General features: G+C 46.3%; 1 long non-coding RNA gene across 2 annotated transcripts in view; it reads left to right on the top strand.

Moving 5' to 3' along the window:
* The window catches only part of LOC114805753, a 186,128-nt gene that overhangs the window by 4,057 nt on the left and 165,570 nt on the right, over positions 1 to 16,501 (top strand). Inside the window, exon 3 of one of the 2 annotated variants that reach the window (XR_003753774.1) lies at positions 5,029 to 5,111. The exons of the other annotated variant lie outside the window; for it this stretch is intronic. This is a non-coding gene — a long non-coding RNA (uncharacterized LOC114805753). Of the gene's footprint in view, positions 1 to 5,028; positions 5,112 to 16,501 lie in introns of those variants that run through there. 2 annotated transcript variants of the gene reach the window in all.

Below are 16,501 nucleotides of genomic sequence, written 5' to 3'. Positions count from 1 at the left end.
ACAGTTAAGTCCTTATGGAGTCCAGCCCAGGCAGAGAACTGGAAAGATCGATGTGATGTAGTCAGGTGGACAGAGGCCGGGCATAAGGCAGGCCAGAGAGACCTGGCTGGCTAGTCAGAGGTCAGGGTAGATGGAAGGTGAGGCGGGACAGACAGCAGACAACTGTCAGGGCAGGCTGAGGTCGGAAGGAGAAGGACCAAGCAGCAGACAGGCCTTATGGCAGACTTTAGCAGGACGGCTGGAATCAGAAGTGCTGCTTGATCTTCTAAGGGCTGCAATCAAGTGACTGTCTCATTTTATTTACTTTTTTTACCTAAATCACCAGATACCATCACATTAATGTAATTTAGACTTTTTGAAGCAGTCTCACCTAGGGGAAAGAGCACAGGACTGGGAGCTAGGAAGCCTGGGTTTGAACTCCGGCTCTACCATGTGTTTGGGTGACCTTGGGCAAGGCTTTTAGCAGCTTTGTACCTCAATTTTCTCATCTGTACAATGGGGATTAAATACCTGCTCAATTACATTGGTTGAACGTTTACTGTGTGCAGAGCACTGAACTAAGTGCTTGGGATAATATAATATGAAAAAATTGTTAGTCACATTCCCTGCCCATAAGGAGCTTACCGTTCTCAACTGGGTGAGGATCTCTATATGATTGCGTAGTAACTACTTCAGTAGTTAGTACAATGCCTAGAATATAGTAAATGTTTAATAGATGCCACTATCCGTTTATTATAATAGTAATAATATGGCAACACAAATGTTGTTTTACCATATATCTACAGTTACTCTGCCCTTCCCCCATTGTCCTTTCTGAGGCCCCACATCCTCCTCTTCTTCACTGGAACAGTTCTGGGGTCCTGCCTTCCCACAGTGTACTGGGTGGAGTCTCCCATTAAATGATGGATGAGTCTGCATGGTGACATTGATTGTGTTAGTGGCTGTCATGGGGCCACTTGCACTCTTGTTCCTGCCAGTTGTATTCTCTCTGAGCTATGGAGAGCAGGGAGTGAGGAGGTGGGCAGGGGGGTGGTTCTGTGTGAAGTCCTGTGAAGGTTTTTTTGTGTGAGTGGGACCCCTTGATGGCTGGAAGAACCACAGCACTGTTGATCCTGTACTGTAATGTCAGGACTGAAATGTCTAGGCAACCACTGGATCCAGGTGGCCGTTTACTTGGAGGGCATGAATGCAGGGAGCTTCAGGAGTGGGGCTGCCTAATGGTGGAAGCCTCCCCATCAGTATTGGTGCTGGAACTGGGTTACTGTGCTCCAACCCTTAGAAGCACCTTCCCACCTATCCTCCCCCCACAACCCCACCAAGGGTCTCCTCACCTATGGTGCCCCACTGGGCGAAAGCAGAAAACCAGAAGAGTGGGGCTTATTTCAGCAAATTTTCAGGCTGATTTGCCCTTGCTGCCAGGGCCACCAAGTCAGCCACTTTGCTCCGATGGATGGGAGAATCAATTAGTAGTTACTGAGCACCTATTCTGTCCTAAGTGCTGTGCTGACCATTTAGGAAAGGACAATGGAATTAGTAGACACCTTTCCTGCCCTTGAGGTGCTTTCAGTCTAGCAGGGGAGACAGGTACTAAGATAAATGACAGCAGGAGGAAGAAGGAAAAGTGGTCACACATAAGGTAAGTGCTTCAGTAATCCATTTGGATGACCTATACAGGAGCTGAACACATGGGGTCCAGGGGCCCGATTCTGACCATTCGGCTGCCCAGAAAGGGAGACTAAGCCTCGATTCTTGCCAGGCAATAAATTGTATTTATTGAGGACTTACAGTGTGCAGAGCACTGGACTAAGCACTTGGGAGGGTACAATATAATAATAAACAGACACATTCCCTGCCCCCATGAGAGCATACCTTTGGGAACAGTCTGCAGGCCAGGGTAGCTACGAGGAGAATGCCAGGGAGTAGCTCCTTGCACCATTAGTCAAGGATAGAACAGCAGGATTGGTTGAAGGGAAGCCATGATGAGGAATGAGTGGCAGTAACTAAAGGGACCAACAAGAACCCTCACCCTCAGTTATGAAAGGGTTGGAATTTTCTGTCTTAGAATCTGATCTCAATTCCTATAGTAAAGGCCTATCCGTCTGTCTTCTCCTGGAGGAATGCAGTATTTGGGTTAGTGTGTCATAATGCAAATATAGGGTTTCATCCACTTTTAATACTGTAATGTCCATGTGGAGACAACTTAATTGCACCATGGCCTTTCATCCTGGAAAAACATGAGGAAATTGGTTCTTTGCTCAAGCTGGACAGCATGCTGGTGGCTAGATGTCTACTTGGTGGCTAGGACCACAGGTGCTCACCCAGTGAGGGTGATGGCCCCACAGCAGTTAAGCTAAGCTCCCAGCCTCCCTCAGCCCAGCTTGAGGAGACCCAAAATATGAGCACTGTGTTTGGCTAATTATCCTGAGTCTGCTCTGGCACATAGCCCAGTTACTTAGCTCATAGTAAATGCTCAGTGAAATACAGTATTAGCAGAGTTTTAATATTGTTGGGACTGGTGTGGGTTTTTGGTAGTATGATTAATACATACTAGTCCTTGGTTTCCAAAGATGGCATCTCTGATGCTAAGTTCCCCTGTGTGTGTGACTGTGCCTGGCAATGTCAGTATGTGATGTAGCTCCAAGTGGATGTTAGGTAAATGGTTGGAAACCTGAGCATTTCCTCCCCTTGGAAATCAGCGGGGCCATTTGAGACCATATTTTGGTCACATGATTAGGCCATCCCTATACTAGTTTGAGCAGAAAGTTTATTTTCCCCTTCTATTGCATGCTGTCAAACACCTGGAACAGTGTTCTGCAGGCAGTAAATGGCTAGCACAGAGCTCTGTGTGCATGATAGGTGTTCACAAAGCAATGATTTCCAGTCCCATTCCCTGGAAAGAGGCATGGCAGGCTTCAGCAAACAGGCACTACCGGGCCTGTCTGTGAAGCCAGCATCATGGGAAAGGAGGCTGAGCTTTGGTCTTGGAGATGGAGAGTGGTCCTGCCATCTCTTCATTAAAGTCCAATTCAGACAGGAAGGCCAGGGGCAGCCATTCTCCCGGTCACTGTGGGGTGGGAGGTGGGGCAGGGGCAGATCTCTAGACTGCCTCTTTGCTGGTGCCACCTTCTGGGAATGGGCCGGTTGCCTTACTAACATGGATCTGGCATAGTTTAATCCCATGTAAATCCCCCAGGTCAATCCTGAATAAAACAGTGTGCGTGGGGTGTGTGCGTGTCAGTGGGTGCACATGCACGTATGGGCAGAGACAAGTGGGTACATAGAAGGACCAGGGGGATGAGGTCACTGGAAGCACTTGATTTCTGGAGGAAACAATCCTGGAAAGAAATTTTCATGTTTCTTCTTGTCCCTGACCTGGAGCAAGTAAACCTTCCGGCTGGTCCAGGTAGAGTGGCCGATGTGGACGTGATTCAGCATGTAGGACAGCGATGCATAGCTGGGCACACTCAGAAATGTGGGCAGACTACCCGTGCTTCAGGCTCAGAAAGCTGAGTTTGCACACGGCTCAACATGGACAGCTGAATTAGGCTGCTCTCCAGATGGGAGTTGGGCAGGATTAGCCTCTAAGACCCTAGTTAGCCAGCCTGGATTTAAGGGCTAAGCTTCCTCAATAAGGTATCACGGGCCTCTTTTTTTCCCCCCCCTCCCCTTTTTGAAAAAAAGTTATCGCCGCTTCCCTAGATAGCACAAGTTATTTGAAATGTTGGTACCTTGGCTACCCACTGTTGAGCAAGAGGGTTTCATTCCCTGTGTTCACAGAAACAGGAAGCATTGTGCAAGTTAGGCTTTTTTTGTTTGGGGGACGGGAGTGAGTGGGACCAGGACCGAGGACCTTGAAATAATGCCGTTAAAATTCTTTGTGATGTGAACAAGCAAGCATTGGGAGAAAGTCTGAAACAGAGGCTTCTTCCTTGAGGAAGTTAAAACAGGGTTAATGGGTCTGACCTTTGAACCCAGAAGTCTGAGCTTTGCTGATGAGGTTCCTAAAACTCAGGTTGAGGCCAAATTTAATTTATAACCTTTTTCCAAACAGTTTAACAATGGCCACAAAGCACACAGTTTATTGAAGTTATTAGCCATCCGGCTATTGATATGCAGCAGTTCAGGTCCCTGGTAATCAGTTTGCCCAGGGCTAGAAAAGGGGTCTCCTTACTGGACACAACTGTGTTTGTTTTCTTTTTAGTCTGAACTTTGTGCACATGGGGTTTGGCTCTCCCAAACAGACCCTTTCTCCCACGACTGTAGGAGGAAATTTAAGATTAGAATATCCCCTGGAAGCCTCTTGTCTGGAGAGTCACATACCTGAAATATCACAAAAGGCAATAACCAACAAAGGTAAGAATTCCATGAAATCATTGTTTTGCCTGGGATATTCCCAGAATAATTAGCCTTTGGCCTTGGGCACTGGGAGCTGTAGCAGAGCCAAGACAATAGAGGTTTCTGGAAATCCAGGGGACAGACTCCCATAGGCTGCCTGGGAGGTTGGGGGAGGGGTGAGAGGGGAGTGGGTTAGGGCGGGGAAGGACATTTCACTGGGCTAACCCCAGTCCAGGAGCACAGAGGTAACATAAATAGGAAACCAACTCCCAAGTCCTGTGAGTGGGAGTAGTGTGTTGTAGAACTCGATTCAAATGTCAGTTCTTCTCTCATCCAAATATTTCTTCCCCCACCTCCCTTATTTTTTTAATGGTATTTGTTAATAATAATAATAATAATGGTGGTATTTAAGTGCTTACTATGTTCAAAGCACTGTTCTAAGCCCTGGTTAAGGGCTTATGTATCAGACACTGTTCTAAGCACTTAAGTAGATGCAAAATAATTGGGTTGGCCACTATGCCTGTCTCATGTGGTGCTCACAGCCCAAATCAGAGGATTTAACCCCTGTTTTACAGATGAGGAAACTGAGGCACAGTGAAATGAAGTGACTTGCCCAAAGTCACCCAGCAGGCAACTGGAAGAGCTGGGATTAATCAGGATCTCTAACTCCCAGGTCTGTGGTTTTTCCACTAGGTCACACAGCTTCTCTATACATGGGCAGACCTCTTCTATTGTCTGCAAAGGGGAGGCAGGCTTTGGGCCAGGTTGGGAAGCAGTATGGTAAGTGGATCCCAATATTTTTCACTTTTTGAAGTTTTTAATAATTTGGAGAGTCTCTGGCCTGTTTCTCTAAGGCGTAAAGTGAGGGCCTTTGCTCAGCATTAGAAAGCTGACTTTCTTTTCTTCTAGACTGTAAGCTCATGGTAGGGCAGGGAATTTGTTGTTGTAATAATAATGTTGGTATTTGTTAAGCACTATGTGCCAAGCACTCTTCTAAGCACTGGGGTAGATACAGGGAATCAGGTTGTCCCACCTGGGGCTAATGGTTTTCATCCCCATTTTCCAGATGAGGTCAGTGAGGCACAGAGAAGTGAAGTGACTTGCCTAAGGTCACAGAGCTGACAAGCAACGGAGCCGGGATTAGAACCCATGACCTCTGACTCCCAAGTGTGGGCTCTTTCCACTGAGCCATGCTGCTTCTCCAAGCACTTAGTATAGTGCTCTGCACAGAGTAAGCACTCAAATGTGATTGGCTGACTGATCCTTCTTCTCAGTGATAACATATGTGTGAGTGTTTGCTACAGTGCGACCTCGCGCATTAGCACAGGTTCATAGAGGAGGCAAATTCCTATTGGCCAGACATGTGCTTAGCTTGCTCGGCCACACATGGATAAACACATCATAAATGCTTTAGGTGAGGAAAAGGAATCAATCAAACATATTTATTGAGAGCTTACTATATGCAGAGTATTGTACTGAGTGCTTGGGAGAGAAAAATATAGCAGAATTGGTAGATACTTTCCCTGCTTACAACAAGCTTATAGTCTAGAGGAGGAGACAGACATTAATGTAAATTAATTACCAATATGGCATTTAAATGTAAGTACATTTAATAATAAATATGTGTATAAGTGCTATGGGACTGAAGGAGTGGTGAATAAAGGGTGCAAATTAAAGTGCAAGGGTGACAGAGAAGGGAGTGGTAGAAGAGGAAATAAGGTCTTAGTTGGGGAAGGCCTATTGGAGGAGAGAGGCTTTGGAGGAGCAGTAAAAGGTGAACTGGAACTCACTGCCACTATAACAATGATGGAATTTCCTAAGGGCTTACTATCAGCTAAGCCCTGGGGTAGATTCAGGGGAATCATATTAGATAGTCAGTGTCCACCCCAGGCTCATGGTCTAAGAGGAAAGGAGAGTTGGAATTTTATCCTCATTTTCCTGTTAAGATTGAGGCCCAGAGAGGTTAAGTGACTTGTCCAAGGTCACCCAGCAGAACTTGTGACCATGGCAACCAGAGGTCGGGGACAAGTTACTGGGGCATGGGAGGGGAGACACCGTGAAATAATGATACTGCAGCATTTCAGGATCGTGAGTGGACTCTGATTCTTGTTCTGACTTTCACAAGGAAGTGTTGGGCACTGTTCATTTTTCTCAATTGGCAAAATTACACCAGTATTTTCTTGCCTCAGATTTAAAAATGATTGGAGTTGATTTGTATAATTACAGCAAATCAGTTTAATCCCTTTTCTATGAAAGGTCGGTGTTGTATACGCATGTCTCCTGTAAGAGTATTTGACATGTTGATATTTACACCATACTCTGCATTTCACATTGTTATATACATTTCATTTTTCATTACGGGGTGCAGTATACATTTTCAACTGCCTAATACATATCAAACATGAGGATAATATTAAATTAGCATAAGATTACAATTAAAAGCCATGTAGAAATAAGCAACAAACGTCCCATGCTGATCATCTGATTTAACTTAAAAGTCATTGTGTGCAATTTCTAGATGTGAAGAGACATCTCCATTCTTCTCAAAAAGAGTCTGGAGAGCTACAGTTGTGAAAAATGGCCACATCTCTAAGTTTACCTGAATACAAAAATAGACTTGCATATATGGCTTCACTTGTAGCTATATCGTTCAATCGTATTTATTAAGTGCTTACTATGTGCAGAACACTGTACTAAGTGCTTGAGAGAGTACAGTATGACCATAGTGCATCCTATCTTCTGTTCATGCTCCAGTATGCTGAGTGTACAATAATAATAATTGTGGTATTTGACAAGTGCTTACTATGTGCTAAGCACTATGGTGGATATGATAGAATCAGATCAGATCCAGTCCCTATCCCACATGTGGCTCACAATCTAAAGGGATACTAGCCCTGAGGTTTGCATTGCAGCCAAATATCTGGAGGCCTACGAATCCTGGGCTTGGTCAGCTGAACCCTTCAGCTGAACCCTCCACTTTCAAATGAAGCAGAAGGAAAGTTTGGCCCCAAAGTTGGAAAGCTTTTACTGTTTCTAATAACAGTAAAAGCTTCTCAACTTTGGGGATGGGAGAAGACCGTAGTTTTTTTTTCCAACTAGTTTCACTTTCAAGTCTACAGTTTACTTATTCTGACTGTGAATAAAGGAAAATCTTCTGAAAAAGTCTAGGCTGACATACGGTTTGCGTTTAGGTCATTTAATTGCTCCTAAGTATCTCTTTGACCCTGGTACATTGATTTTTAATGCATAGACATGGCCTTGCTCAGATTGCCTGGGAGATAGCCAATCAAAGAAGCTACAGCTCAGCAGTCATCTTCAAGACACATCTGTGGTACTGTCAGGTGAAAGATCAATCAGTGATATCTATTGAGTGCTTACTCTTACAGAGTAGTGTATTGAGTACTTGGAAGAGAATCAGTAGACAAGATCCCAGCTGTCAAGGATGTTGTGATCTAGAAGGGGAGACAGACACTAAAATAATAGGGAGGAGAAAGTAGCAGAGTATAAAGATCTCTACATAAGTACAATGAAGAAGTGAGGAGTTAGTATTCAAGGGCTTAGGTGGCCCAGTTTGGGAGATGAGAGATTCTTAAGTGACCACAATTATAATTATTAGTAGTAATAAGTGCTTACTATGTACCAAGGCTGGTAGTTAAGCTCTGGGTTAGAGAACAGTGTTTTGCACATAGTAAGCACTTAACAAATACCATCATCATCATATAACTTAATCAGGTCAAGCCCAATCCCTGTCCCAAATGGGCTCCCAGTCTAAGTAGCCATGAGAACAAGTATTGAATCTCCATTTTACACATGAGGAAACTGAGGCCCAGAGAAGTTAAATGATTTGGCCAAGGTCACACAGAAGGCAGTTAGCAGAGCTAGGATTAGAACCCATGTTCTGTGATTTCCAGGCCCATACTCTATTAGGCCATGTTGATTTACAGATAAGTCAGGGAAGGCATCCTGTTTGTAGGAGTTGTGATTTCAGTAGAGCCTGAACAGATGTCAGTCGATTGTATGTATGGTATGAATGCTTACTGTATGTAGGGCATTGTATTAAACACTTAGGAGAGAACAGTAGATTTGGTTGACATATCTGTCCCGGAGGCACTTACAATCTAGAGGGGGAGACAGACATTAAAATAAACTAGTTAGGGTATAAAGATATGTAGATAAGTACTGTGGGGCTGACAGTGGGGCAAGTATTACCTGTTGAAAGGGCACAGATCTGAGTGCAAAGGTGATGCAGAGGGGAGAGGGAGTAGGAGAAATGAGGGGCTTTGGAAGGGAAGGCCTTTTGGAAGAGATATGATTTTAGGAGGACTTTGAAGGCAGGAGAGTGATGAACTGTCAGATATGGAGGGGGAGGATTTCAAGGTTAGAGGCAGGTGGTGGGCCAGTAGTCAAGGACAAGACATAGCAGATTGAGGTACAGTGAACAGGTTGACATTATAGGAGTGAAGTGTGTGGGCTGGACTGTAATAGATCAGCTATATAAGGTGAGAGGGGATGAACTGATTGAGTGCTTTAAAGCCAATGGAGAGGAGTTTCTGTCTGAGGTGGTGGGTGAACAACTACTGAAGGTTCTTGAAGAGTAGGAAGTTAAAAGCTGAGTGGTTGGTTGTTTTATTTATTTATTTTAGAAAAATGATCTGTGCAGGGACAGGCAGGAGGTAGGGATCTTAGGATTATTCTTCATTCTGCATTTACTAGAGGCCCATGAGCCCAGGGACAAGAACTAACTCAAAAATTAAATGTAGGACTCCTGATTTCCAGCCTCTTCCTCTCATGTTTAGACAGTGAGCTCCCAGAGGGCAGGGAACATAAATTTGCTATAGGCAAAGATCATGTCTACCAATCTGGTATATTGTACTCTCCCAAGCACTTAGTACAGTGCTCTGCAAACAGTAGACACTTAATAAATACGGCTTATTGATTGAACAAGTCTCACTTCTGTTGAACTCTCCTAAGCACTTAGAATGTTTCCTGGTACTCAGCACTGGAATAATAATACTGGTAGCATTTACTGAACAGTTACTATGTGACAGGCCCTGGGGTAAATCCAAGATAATCACATCAGATACAGTCCCAATCTCACAGGGAAGTAGAACTGGTACCCTATCTACATTTCCTGCAGAAGAAACAGGTTCAGAGAGGTTAACTGACATGTTCAAGGTCACACAGCCAGCAAGTGGGGACTAGACCTCAGGTCTCATCTTTCCACTTGGCCATAATGAATATTTATTTCTCTCATATTTCCTGTGTCTAATATTGGTGACTAGGATCAGCCTTAGTTTGATTTCTTCTGCATTATTTAGGCACTTGGATCTGTGCCCTTTAGGCATTTGGCATTTCTCACCCTCAGCCCCACCACACCTGGGTATATCTATATATATATTTTATATATATCTATAAATTATAAAAATGACTTTTAGCTCCCCCTCTAGACTGTAAACTCACTGCGGACAGGGAATGTGTCTAACTACTCTGTTGTAGGAATGTGTCTACCTACTCTGTTGTATTGTTCTTTCCCAAGCACTTAGTACAGTGCTCTGCACCCAGTAAGTGCTTAAAAATACCATTGTTTTTTTCTTCCATTTTTGATTTAATGGATTTAAAATTCAAAAAGTACCACTCCCAAGGTAGCTGTGCTCTTGATCTACACCTATTCTGGGACCTCCCACAAATACAGCAAACCAAGTGTCCAAGTGTCCTTGTTCACAACTGGGCCACTTCCTGTTCTATCCAAGTTCTTCCTCTGCTCCTTTATCTGGAATAATTCATGTATGCCCACCATTATATTCTAAGATCCCTGAGGTCAGGAACTTTGTCTTACCTCACAAGCATTTATTTCAATTCCTTGCGCAAGTCAGGTGCTTAATAAGTAGCACTGACCTGAGCAATTAAATGTTAGCCAGGCTTTTTGTGGAAATGTGGGTTTCTTCCCTCTCTTCTCCCCCCCGCCCACTTCACCCCCAAACCGCTCTGAGTTAACTTGGGATGATTTAGGGAAGTTTTGGATTTAAATATGGCCCCCTCCAGCAACATCCGCTTCCATGAAGCAGATATGAAACTGGGCTCTCCCCATTTGTCTTTCTCCCCTCTCCGAGCAGAGTCCCCCAGCAAGGAAAGTGTCCACACAAGTGAAATGAAACTTGGCCCCATCAGCACTATTTAGAAAGTGGAAGGTGAAAGTGTTGACAGCTGCTTGTCTTCTGAAGTCTGTGTTTATGTGGCCCATCATGTGAACCTGCTTCCGCCTTCTTGTCAGACATCTCACGTTCTGAGATAGAAGCTAGGCCCTTCATTTGGCAGCCTCAGCTGAAAATGGGATGTGGAGGTGGTTGTAAGTCCATCTCCTCCTGCCCTTGCTCCCTCTCCCCCCTCCCCCCCAGGGGTGGCAGATAGGGGAGTGGGCTGCTGTGGTTGCTGGACTTTTCTAAAGTTTCTACTTTGGTAGGGCTGGAAAATGAGGCTTTGATGCATCTGCTGTTAAGTGGGGTAGGTACATGTTAATAATAATAATAATAATAATGTTGGTATTTATTAAGCGCTTACTATGTGCCGAGCACTGTTCTAAGCGCTGGGGTAGACACAGGGGAATCAGGTTGTCCCACGTGGGGCTCACAGTCTTCATCCCCATTTTACAGATGAGGGAACTGAGGCACCGAGAAGTTAAGTGACTTGCCCAAAGTCACACAGCTGACAAGTGGCAGAGCCGGGGTTCGAACCCATGACCTCTGACTCCAAAGCCCCGGCTCTTTCCAGTGAGCCACGCTGCTTCTCTTGATTAGAAGCCACTGAGATGCATCTGGGCATGCTTTTCCTCTGCTTCTGGGGTCCCAAAGAATTGCCAGAGCATCTCCAAGATGCTGTCTGCTGTGAGCACTCTTCTGCACTTCATACCTGTTCCTACCTGGGGTGGGCAGAGGGGAGCCAGAGTACACTGAAAGCTGTCAGTGGCTTGTGGTGTCTGCTTTGCCCCTTGCCTCCTCTGAGAGACCAGTGACCAGCCTTGTCCTGGCCACAGGTCCTCACTAGGTCTCTGTCAGGATGAAGAGACAGTCCAGCTGGTGGAGTGCAGAGAGCCTGAATGGAGACTGCAAACTGAGCCCCAAGTCAGATGGGAGAGGAGAGATTCTGCTGACTGGTGTTTGCCCTTTTATTTCCTGAAGAAAGTGGGTTTATGAGTCCTTGAATGTTGGGCATTTGATCGGGCTTGTGGGTCTTCGTCACTCATGAAGACAATGGCCAGAGCAGTGTTGGATGAGCCAAGGCAGTCTGTCCAGTGAAGGGCTGACCTGAGAAGAGTGAGCTGGCAGAGCCTGCTCTGGGGCTCAAGTTCAGTGCAGCACATGTACAGATGGCATGCAACTGCAGCCTCCCCCCAGGGGGTCTCTTTTGCCTGTCCTCTCACCTGGCAGTGGGGTAGGGCCTTGCCCTGCTAGAGGGCATGCCTTGAGGGTGGGGTCTGGGGATCCACCTTGGGTACCAGTGGACCGTGCTGATGACCTTCCACAGCAGTCACTGGGCTAATTCAGGCCCCAGAACCTCTAAGGATCCTCAAGGCTGTGTGATTTCAGGTAGGCATGGGCTGAAATAGCCAAATCTGGCCCAAACAAACTGTATACTGCTCCTACATAGATCGTTACAGTCGCTGGACTGTAAGCATTTTGAGGTCAGGGACAGTGTCTTCTAACTCTTATACTCTCTCAAGTGCTTGCAACAGTGCCTTGCACACAGTAGGTGTTCAGCCACTAGGGATCGATAACCTGGGCAGGCAACTATCTCCGACTGATCTCTCCCTGTTGAACCCAGGCACCTGCAACCAATGGGCTCCCCCGAAGGGGAGATCTATCATCTCTGGCCAAGACCTGGGAGGGAGATGTCTTGGAAGAAGAAGTGAGGACCCTGATGGTTCCAAGGCCAGTGTGAGGAGCCCTGGTTGCATATTCAGCTCTGAGGTGCTGTATATGTAAACTCTGTGACTGTGGGCAAGTCACTTAACTTCTCTGTGCCTCAGTTACCTCATCTGTAAAATGAGGATGAAGACTGTGAGCCCCACGTGGGACAACCTGATTCCCCTGTGTCTACCCCAGCGCTTAGAACAGTGCTCTGCACATAGTAAGCGCTTAACAAATACCAACATTATTATTGGCTTTAGTTTTTTCCTCTCCTTTGTATGCCACGTCAAACATATGTCTCTGGGTGATTGCCCCTCTGGCCTGGACAGCTGGGCTTTGGCAGATGTGCATTTTGCAATTGCTGCTTACCCAAATTTTGTGGTGGCAGCATCACCTCGCCTGGAACATGACAGTAATAATATTCTTGAGTGAGCACGGCGGTGTCCCAGCCAGGCCCGGCTGCTCTTTTGGCCTCTCAGCTGGGAGCTCAGGGGAGGGACTTGCCAGAATCAGGCAGCACAGCTGAGAGCTCCAGCTGCAGGCACGGCTGGGCTCATTCCCCTGGTCGAGGTCTTGGAGTTGTGGTTCCTTGGGGGAGAACAGAAATGGCCGTGGGTTGCCCAGGTGCCCTTGCGATGACATCAAAAAATCATCTCGTGACCTCTACTGCCGATCCTCTGAGTTGCCGAGGGCAAGAGCAGTAGCCTTGGCCTTGCCGAACTGAATGTATATTGAAAGTCAAGATGGGGCTAATTATAATAATGATGGTACTTGTTCATTCATTCATTAATTCAATAGTATTTATTGAGCTTGTTAAGCACTTACTGTGTGTCAAGCACTCTTCTAAGCTCTGGGGTAGATACAAGCTAATCAGGTTGGACACAGTCCCTATCCCACATGAGATTCACAGTCTAAATCCCCATTACACAGATGAGATAACTGAGGCACAGAGAAGTGAAGTGTCTTGCCCAAGGTCACACAGCAGACAAGTGGTGGAGCTGGGATTAGAACTCAGGGACTTCTGACTCCCAGGCTTGTGCTCTATCCTCTAGGCCATGCTGCCACTTAGTATACTGTGCTGATTATAGTACTAACAATGATCATTGTGGCATGTAAGTACTTACCTATGTGCAACCCTGTGCTGAGCCCTGGGGCAGATACAAAATAATTAGGTCAGACATGGGTCTCAAAGTCCCTTTAGATGGGAGAACAAGTATTTCATCCCCATTTTACAGATGAGGAAACAGACTCAGAAAAGCTCAGTAACTTGTATAAGGTCACACAGCAGCTAAGTGATGGAGCTGTGATTAGAATCCATGTCTTCTGACTCCCAGGCCCGTGCTCTTTCCACTAGGCTACCCTGTTTATGAATTATAAGCATTGACAAATCCCCTAAAATGTACTTAATAGGTTGTGGAAATATGCTTTTTGTTCTCAGGCTGCCTTTATGATGAAAATAAAAACTGCAGACACCATATGTACTTGGGGCTGGGGGTGGGGAGGTGCACGGAGGGAGGCAAGGGCACATTGGGCACATTTCGCAGAACCCGTAAGTGCCTGGACCCCTTGCGACTGGCACTGGGGAAAGACGGCAGGCAGGGACCAAGGAGCAGTTGATGCTGCACAAACCAGCGTTGCAGGAATTGTGTCCTTGATGTGGTCTGTCCAGGTTTAGGGCTAAGGACTCAAGTCTCAGGACTAAGACGACGGCCTTTCAGTGACACTGGGTGGACTTAACTCTATTGCTTTGTCATGCCAAGTGTGAGATTTAGTGGTGCCACAGGTGTGTGAGACTCAACTCTATGGGTGGGTCATCCCTGACTGGGAGTCCGGGGGACTGACCTTCAATGTTGGGGGCTTCTGGGCCTCTCTGCTGTTTTCCTCCTCTCCTCCCTCCAGCTGCCATTCTAGGGGGAGATGATCTGAAGCTCCTCAGGGAGACAGTGGATTTAAGGATGCTCTTTATGCCTAAAGACAAGGGGGCCCAGGGGGCAGGGCTCAGGGGGAGGTTTTAGTGAACCCAGCTACTGATTGATCAACCACAGCATTACATTTGTTCTGTGAGATTCACACAGAAAATATACCTGCTTCAAAGAAGCCCATACTGAAGGCTCCCAAATTCCCTGGGCTGAGCTCTTCCACCTTGAAGGCCCTTCTAAAATCCCACTTCCTCCAGCAAGCCTACCCTGATTGACTTCCACACCCAGAGATACATCAACCCTTCAGGCACCTCTAGCATATATGTATTAGTTCACCCCTCCTTCAACACTTGGATGTGTAAGTGTGATCAATTTTTCAGTCCATTTATGTATTCAGATGAACCTATTCATAAATGTATTTTGTTACCTCCCCCACTAGATATAAGCACCTCTTGGGCAGGGAAAGTTTTTCATACTATTGTTGTACTTTTCCAAGTGCTCAATACAGCACTTTGCACCCAGTGGGTGCTTAGTGTATTACCGTTATTCCTGCTACTGTCCAATGGGAGCAAATCAGGAGGAAGAGAAGGGTGGGACCAGCCTGAGGCAGGCCTGTTGTTGATTTCTGCTTGTATTTGTGGATTGTGTCACTGGACTGTTTGAAGCCACATGTGAACACTGTACCACTGGTCAATCCATTTGGTAGTGGTTGAACAGGTTGATGAGAAATGAGGATTCTTTCTGCTACTGTCACTCTTCTGGCTGGGGAGCCTTTGTTGGGCTTTCTGTCTTACCTCTTGTGTTCTCTATCCTGTCCAAGCTTCCACTCAAAGAGAGTCATTCCTGCCCTATCCTGTCACCCTCCTGCCTGCTGCTTCTTCAATGGCTCCATGCCAGTTTGTTCTGCCAGCTGCTTCCAGAAGTGCTTCTGCCTGATGACCTTTCCTGAGGCAGCCAGCAGGGGTTGAAGAGTGTCATTCTGGCAAAGTGCCAGGAATTGTGCACCAAAGGAACTCCAAGCCTGAAGGGGTTCGGGTTGGGAGGGTTCAGCCATCCCACCCCTGTTCTGCTTGTCACGGTCAGTTGCACCCCAGTGCCCCGCTGAGCACCGCACGGAAAAGCCACGGTCCCCGCCTGGTCACGCTTGGCGCATCTGCAGGGTAGCCGAGTTACCGACATGATGTCCTGGGGCCAATGAACCCAGGTGCACCCGGCCCCCAGAACGCCTCCGAACCTGGTTTCGCTGTTTGGGGCTGGACACAAGGCACATGGTGCCTTTTCCCCAGCATCCACCCTTCCCTGGGGACCACGGGCGGCTTGAAGCCCTGTTCAGTCAATGTGCCACTCCAGCAGGTGGTCTTGGGCTGGCTAAGGGATGAAAAGACACAGCTGGGCGGGGGTGTGATGACTGTGAAGCCCCTGACCCCACTTCCCCTTTAAAACCTCTTTTTGGGGATGAAAAGTTCTATAGAGAGGAACCCCACTGAGTTCTTTCGTTGATGTTTTCTCCTCCCATTTCCACAGTATTCCCAAAGCATGGCCAATGCACCACTAAGAAGAGGGCATTTTCTCAGGCCTACATTTAAGTTCTCTAACCAGTTTCCCCAGAATAAAGGTTGAGAGACAAACTGATCTGATTATTTCTTTTCCCTCAAATGTCTCAACATCTATCTTAGTGCTCTGGTCATGGTAAGCACTTTATAACCAAAATAACAATCATAATAAATAGTAACACAGGGATGATTACAGTTGTGTTTGCCTGATTGAGTAACCAATTAATGGTATTGATTGAGTGCTCACTGTGTCCTGAGCATTGTACTAGGCACTTGGAAGGGTACAGTGCTGCTGAATTGGGTAGTTACATTATAAAATGACTCCATTCCTTCATACGACCACTGTCAGAGAGCATATTGGCCATAGGAAGGCCAGAGAGCATAACTAAGGTTCCACTAATTCTCCCAAGAGGATTTCAAAATCGATTCCATTTTTCCTTGCTGGATCCAGTTTATTTTAGATATACCAAGCAAGGGTGCTTCGATGAAAGAGGAAAACTCACACCTTCTAAAGCTGCTGTATCATACTCATGACCACCTATTAAAGCCCGCTGTCCCAAGGGCAGGGAACATGTGTCTTGCTATTACCTTGCTCTCCCAAGTGCTTAGGACAGTGCCCCACTCTCAGTAGGCACTCAGTACAGCCTCCTGATGGATGAATTTAAGGTGCTTTGGTGGGATTCTGAATAGATTCAGGGAGAGCGCAAGGGGTTGGAAATGTGCCAAGTGGACTTCCTGCTCTATTTTAGAGTCAGGGAGAAAAATTCAGTGGGATGTTTGTGCCAAGTGG

The sequence above is a fragment of the Ornithorhynchus anatinus genome, chromosome 19 (genome assembly GCF_004115215.2).
Source record: "Ornithorhynchus anatinus isolate Pmale09 chromosome 19, mOrnAna1.pri.v4, whole genome shotgun sequence".
NCBI lineage: Eukaryota > Metazoa > Chordata > Mammalia > Monotremata > Ornithorhynchidae > Ornithorhynchus > Ornithorhynchus anatinus.
The sequence above is the reverse complement of the archived record's forward strand: the minus strand, read 5'-3'. Positions and strand labels throughout refer to the sequence as shown.